A 7172-nucleotide genomic window follows, 5' to 3' on the forward strand; every position below is an offset into this window, starting at 1 on the left:
CAGTGTATTATCCAGTTTTTTTTTTTTTTTTTTTTTTTTTTTTGGAGAGGTTTTCACTATAGTGCACATGCAGTCGCCAGACAGAGAGAGAGAGAGACATAGAGACAGAAAGTGAGAAATCACCCCCCAGGGGGGATGGTCACGCTGCAATCCCTTCTCCTTCATTCTCCTCTCGGGATCTTGGGCACGCACGCACACGCACCCGGCGTGAGTTTTAAGCCACCAGGTCCGGGACGCGAACTGCGGTCGACTACGTGGGAGTCCAGCGACATAGCCATTACGCTAACTGCTGGTTCCCAATATCTCAGTCTTTTTAAAGCAATTCTATTCTACTTTATGGGTTAAGATTTAATCAAGACGTTTTCCAGTTTTGGTTTGTTCATTTTTTGTCTGTTTGTTTGTTTGCTTTATTTTTCCAGTGATTGTGTGCATCCAGAAAGAGACAGAGTAGGAGAGGAAAATGAGAAAACATCCCTATAGGGAATACTCACTCTGCAATTCTTTCTCCTCCATTTCTCCTTCCTGTCAGGATTTTGAGCATAGATGCACAAGTGCCAAGAGTATGTTTCAAGCAGCCAGGTCTAGAATTCAAACCACACTGTTGGCCATGTGGGATCCAGTCACCTTAACCACCATCCATGGGTGGACCCCTGGTGTTCTGGATTTTTTTAAAGCACTAGATTTTTAATTACTATTTATCATTAGATTGTTCTTTCCACAGGAGAAAATGATACTACAACTTCCATTTTCAGTTATGAGAAACTAGCTACTAGCAAATAAATATTCCAAAAACAACTAGAAAAATGCAAACTAAAATTTATTTGAGGTATATTGGAGAGGCTTCAAATCAGACAGAACTTGAGGGACCAAACACCCAAAGACAGGAGAAGTTTATTGCAACAGGCTTGACATCCTGTGCCAGTTTTGTTTTTTGTTTTTTTTTTTACTTTGAGGCATTTCCCAAATTGGTAGGACTTCGGGACAAAAAAAAAAAAAAAAAAAAAAGGGACTGGTCAGTAAAAGAAGCAAAAATTAGCAAAGGAATAGAGTTTTCAGGAGTCTTATAAAACTGAATAAATAAAAATTGGATTTCAAGTCTTAAAAGGTAGCCAGGACTTGAAAGACTAAGAATCTGAGAACAGGGACCAGAGATGGCATAATAGTTACATCACTGGACTCCTATATAGTCAGCCATGGTTTGAGTCTTGAAATCAACAGCTTAAAACTCACAGTGGGCATGTGCTCATGTGTGCCCAAAATCCCAAGAGGAGAATGGAGGAAATGGGACTGTGGCATGGCCATCCCCCCATGGGGTGATTTCACACTTTCTGTCTCTCTGACTCTCCAGTGAGCATATGTGCCCTATAGTAAAAATATCTCTAAAAAAAAAAAAAGAATCTGAAGACAAGAAACCAAGAAACGACCTCAACAAGCTATACTTGTTTTTCAAGCCAGATATTAAACCATGCAAGAGAAGAGCTAAAAAGCTAATTAGAAAGTCACAGAAAAGCAGAGCAAAGATTTTGGTAAAATAAGCCATGGAAGAAAGGTCAGCAAATATCACAGATTTTATTTGGGAACTCCTAGAGGGATATATCTCAGAAGCCTACGCAAAGAAATATACTGAGCCTTACAAAGGCTGAACCAATCTTAAGACACCTGTTTCCTTATTCAAGTGGGGTGATTTACTTTAGTTGTTTTCCAGAAAAAAAGTTAAATTCTATTTATAAGAAGATACTATCATTCAAATCCCTACAATTTTTCATACAAAAAAAAATTGGCACCCAATAAAAAACTACCAAGACCAAGAGACAGCACCAAGAACATGAAGAATAAAGGTAATTGAAAGGAACTCACAGATGATTCAGATTCTGGAATTATCAAAAATGGAATTTAAAATAACTCTGAATGGCCCAGTCCCCAGGCAGTAGGATGCTTCTCTGCAACACTGGTGGCCATGTATGTGTTGGATCACAAGTTGACATTAACACACCAGATGAACATGTGAGCCTGTGATCCTGGGTGACTAGAAAACCTGGGAAAACCTGAAGATCACAAGACCCTGTAGATGATGTCTCCCCTACCCTATTAAAGAAATAAAATAAACTGGGACTAGCAGATGGTGTAATGGTTATGCTGCTAGACACCCATATAGTCAACTGCAGTTCAAGTCCTGAACCTGGCAGCTTAAACTCATGCCAGTGTGTGTATGTACATGCCCAATCCCTGTAGGAGGGAGGAGGGATTGTGGGTGTCCACCACCCCTTGGGATGATTTCTCACTTTCTGTCTCTCTATCTTTCTCTCTCTGGCAAGTGTACATGCCCTGCAGTTAAAAACAAAAAAAGAAACCTTTCAATAAAAATAAAATAACCTTGATTAATATGCTCAGAATGGTCAGGGACAGGGACCAGCAGTTCGCGTAATGGCTATGTCACTGGACTCCCACGTAGTCGACCGTGGTTTAGTCCCGGACCCGGTGGCTTAAACTCACGCCGGGTGTACATGCGTACATGCCCAAGATCCCGAGAGGAGAGTGAAGGAGAAGGGATTGCGGCATGTCCATCCCACCTGGGGGGTGATTTCTCACTTTCTATCTCTCTGTCTCTCTCTGTCTGTCTGGCGAGTACACACGCCCTATAGCACCAGAAAGCAAAAACCTCTCAAAAAAAAAAAAAAAAAAAGAATGGTCAGGGACAGAAGGTAGAATTTTACTAGAAATAGCTGAAACAAAAATCAAATAGTAGGGTTCAGCTGCAGTGGTGCAAGTGAGAGAGAGCCACTGCACAATGGCTGGAGCCACATGGAGGATCAGATTCAATTCCCAGCTCAACCCAAACGCTTGGTGCAGTGGCACACAACTGCGGTCCTAGCTATCCGGGAGACAAGAGTATCACAACATGGTAAGATCCTTTCAGAGATATCTCTCTCTTGTTCGCTCATAAAAAAATTATTTTAAATGTTTAAAATAAAATAGTAAGAGTACACACACACACACACACACACACACACACACACATACACCCCAAAACATATTGGTAATCATATTAAATGTAAACAGACTAAATAATCCAATAAAAAGATAAAAATTGACATATTGGAATAGTTAATAGTACCTAATTCTATTATGGTTACAATATGTGGTGAGTACATTATAAGGAATGAGAATCTTAGTCTTATTCATATAAATATAGATATGAAAATCTTTAACAAAATTTAGCAATTCTAATCCAGATTATATAAAAAGAATAATACCTCACGCTTCTTCAAGAGGCAGACAGCTCCATGGCTCCTGTGATCCAGCCATTTGGGGAGAAAGGAAGATGTCCCACTGATAACTGGGCCTCCAGCATCCAAAACTCGCGTGTTTGGGAAGAAACCGACCATCCACCAGATGACTAGAAATCGCTGCAGGACCACAAGAAATATGGGGAAGCAGGAAAATACCTCTCCCACACGGGAAAAGGATAGCTCCTCTTTATCCACACACAGTTCAATGGAAATCATGGAAATGTCTGATAAAGAATTCAGAACATTCATAATGGCAAAGCTAACAGAGATGGAAGAGAAGAGAGACAAGGAACTGCTGAAGAGAAAGGAGAAAGGAGTTGAAGAGTTCCAGGAGGTAAGGAAATTCATGCAAGATCTAAAAGAGGAATTTCACACTTTACAAAAGAATCAGATGGAACTGTTAGAGATGAAGGCTATAATACAAGAAGTCAAAATCTCCCTTGAAAGTATTAAAAGCAGACTAGATCATACAGAAAATAGAATCTCTAATGTAGAAGAGAAAATGGTTGGCCTAGAAAAATCCACCGCGAAGACTGAGAAAATGGCCCAAAAATTTGAGAATAATATGCGAGAAGTACTAGATACCATCAAACGTCCAAACATCCGGATAATAGGCATCCCAGAAGGTGAAGAGACTCATAAGGGCATTGATAATCTATTCCATGAAATCTTACAAGAAAATTTTCCAAACCTGGAGAGGCACTCAAAGATTCAGTCCCAAGAAATACAGAGGACCCCAAATAGAATCAACCCAAGAAGATCTTCTCCAAGACACATTATAGCCAGATTGACCAAAACCACAGACAAAGACAAGATACTAAGACTGGCAAGAGAAAAAAGGCAAGTTACCTACAAAGGGTATCCCATCAGACTAACGGCAGACCTCTCATCGGAAACAATGAGAGCGAGGAGAGAATGGGAAAATGTATTCAAAGTATTAAGGGAAAAGCAATTTCAACCGAGAATTCTGTACCCAGCAAGGTTATCGTTCATTTGGGAAGAAAAGACACGAACTTTCCCAGATAAACAAAACCTGAAAGAATTTACCAGCACCAGACCGGATCTCCAAGAAGTTCTTAAGGGAGTGCTATGTCAGTAAAATTAAATGCAGACACACAGAAATAAGAGTTCAGAAACTAAGAAAATGGGCAACTTAATTGTAGGGCCAAAAGCTGGAGTTGAGTATTACATCCCAGATTTCAATCTGGAACATCGAACCTCAACAGATACAGAAGAAAGATTAAGTACATGAGACTGAACTGATGAAACAGTATTCTACGACTTGACTAAAATATTGCTGCTTTTCTTCTAAGCTTTGTTGTCTGGTTTTAAGGACTTTTGTCCTGTCTTCAGCTATCAATAGATTCATGTTCCGACTATTTGAACAGAATACTAACCTGTTTCTAGGCTTTAAGTTTCAAAGAAATATCCTTACCAGTTCAAAACTGCTTTTCTTGAAACCATCGGCTGATCTTGCTATTGAAAGTAGTTAGATTACTTATGATATTGTGTGATCAACGAAATGTTGGGGGAAAAGGAATTGAAGACAACTGTAGACAGCAGAGATAGTGTAATAAGAGAGTGGAATAGGGCAGAGGGCTAGACATGGGGTAAAAAACATATATATGAAAGTAGAAATGGAATATTATGGATGATAACATGCATTATTAAGCCACTATATAGTATATTCTAGATGGGAAACCACATTTAGAATGTTGTGATGATGCTCAGGGAATGAATGTAAATTAATAAAAAAGAAATTTTCAGAAGAAAAAAAAAGGCATTAGAAATACCTATTTGATGACTGCAGTTAAGCTATATAGCCCTAGTTAGGTGCTACTTTACAGTATGTTCATTCTATTCACTGAGGTTTATGCCTAAAGTCAGTCTTGTGTTCATGGATATGTACATATTAGCTGTGCTTGCTATTGAAAATATTTAGATTTATTAAGATATTTAGTGAAACAATAAAATGGGGGAGGCATAGAAAGCAACAATAGATACCAGACACAGTGTGGGAGGAGGGTGGGAGATGGCAGAGGGTGAGATAGGGAATCAAGGATGGGAAAAAAGGCAAAATATACAGAAAACAAGAAATGGAAAATGATTTGTTGACAATAACACATATGTTGATGTGCTTGATTGAGCCAATATACAGTGTATTCTCAATGGAAAAATCTCATTTTGTATGCTATAATGATGTACAGTGAATGAATGTAAATAAAGAAAAAAATGTATAAAAAAAAAAGAATAATACCTCACAAATTGGACTGACTTCAGAAATTCAAGTTTCACTTAACACTGAAAAGTAAATGCAATTACCCATGTTAAAAGGGAAAAAGGAGGTGGAATAAAATATGATTTTCTCAGTAAAGACTGAAAAAGCATTTGATAAAATTTTAAATTCATGCATAGATTTTCAAAAAATTTGGTAATGTTCTAAATTAATTTCATCTGGATATTTGCTTCCAAAGAAAAACCTACGGCAAATATCATTTTCCACAATAAGGTATGAACGCTTTCTGGAAAGCCTAGTATGCTTAATAAGACAAATAAAAAAGGAATAAAATGGAGAAGGAAGAAACAAAATAATACTCACAGGTGACATTATATGTGCAGAAAATCCAAAATATTTTTATAGAAAAACTATTAAAATTAATATAAATGAATTTAGCTAGTTTATTATATAAATACCAATTAAAATTTATAAACTAACCATATGCAGATAGAAAATAAAAATTTTAAAACACCGTTTTTAATGATAGCATCAAAAAAAAAAAAACCTTCAAAACATAAGAACAGGCTCAGCCCCAGTGGTGCAGAAGTCACCACTGCCCAATACTGAAGCCAGAGGGAAGGTTCTCAGTTTGTATTCTAAGATGACCTGAACATGTCAGCCTTGACCATGGGCATACCCATGATCCTGGCACACTGAAAAGCTGGGTGGGAGTAGGTGATGAATTTCTGAGTGGTAAGGCCTTGCTAATTTGTCCCTTTCAAAAGTAAGGGAGAAAAAACATAGGAACACATCTACTGAAACGTTTGAAAGATGCCTATACAGAAAACAACAACGAAATGTAAGAACAAAATAAAAATCTAAATAAATGGAGACATATGCTATGTTTGTGTATTAGAAGACTTAATACCATATATATGTAATTTCTTATCAAACTATTTTATAGACTCTGCATTCCTAATCAAAAGCCCTCCAGAGTACATGATTGTATGTGTGCAGTTGTGTAAGTATAAATTAATTCTAATATTTAAAGTTAAATGGAAACAGGTATTTTATAAAAAGATCAAAGAAGGAGGATCTATATTTGCATACAGTGTGATATTATGTGACACTGAATAAAGAGACTGATGAAGTCCAGTCCAATAAAACAGCAATTAAGCACGGTGCAGAGGGAATTGGATTACACACAGCTTACTGCAGTTTGAATTCCAGCACCAGCACTTTGAAAAACATACCAGGCATGTACATGCATGTGTGCCCTAAATCCTGATGAGATAGAGAAATGGATAGAAAATATTTTAGTATAACCACACTCCACTGGGTGTGTTCTCCCTTTGATGTGCACACAACCTCTAGTAATTAATATATATATATATACATAGTCACCTAATTCATGACAAAGTCACTACAAAATGATGAGGAAAGGATGATTTTTGATAAACTATCCTGGGGCCATGGCATATCTACAAAAGCAAAATATGCATGTTAACCTTTATATCACACCATCAAAAATACCCACACTTCTGGGAACCAGCAGTTAGCGTAATGACTATGTCGCTGGACTCCCATGTAGTCGACCGCGGTTCGCGTCTCAGACCCAGTGGCTTAAATCTCACGCTGGGCGCGCGTGCGTGCGTGCCCAAGAT

The sequence above is a fragment of the Tupaia chinensis genome, unplaced genomic scaffold (genome assembly GCF_000334495.1).
Source record: "Tupaia chinensis unplaced genomic scaffold, TupChi_1.0 Scaffold000244_1, whole genome shotgun sequence".
Classification (NCBI taxonomy): Eukaryota; Metazoa; Chordata; class Mammalia; order Scandentia; family Tupaiidae; genus Tupaia; species Tupaia belangeri.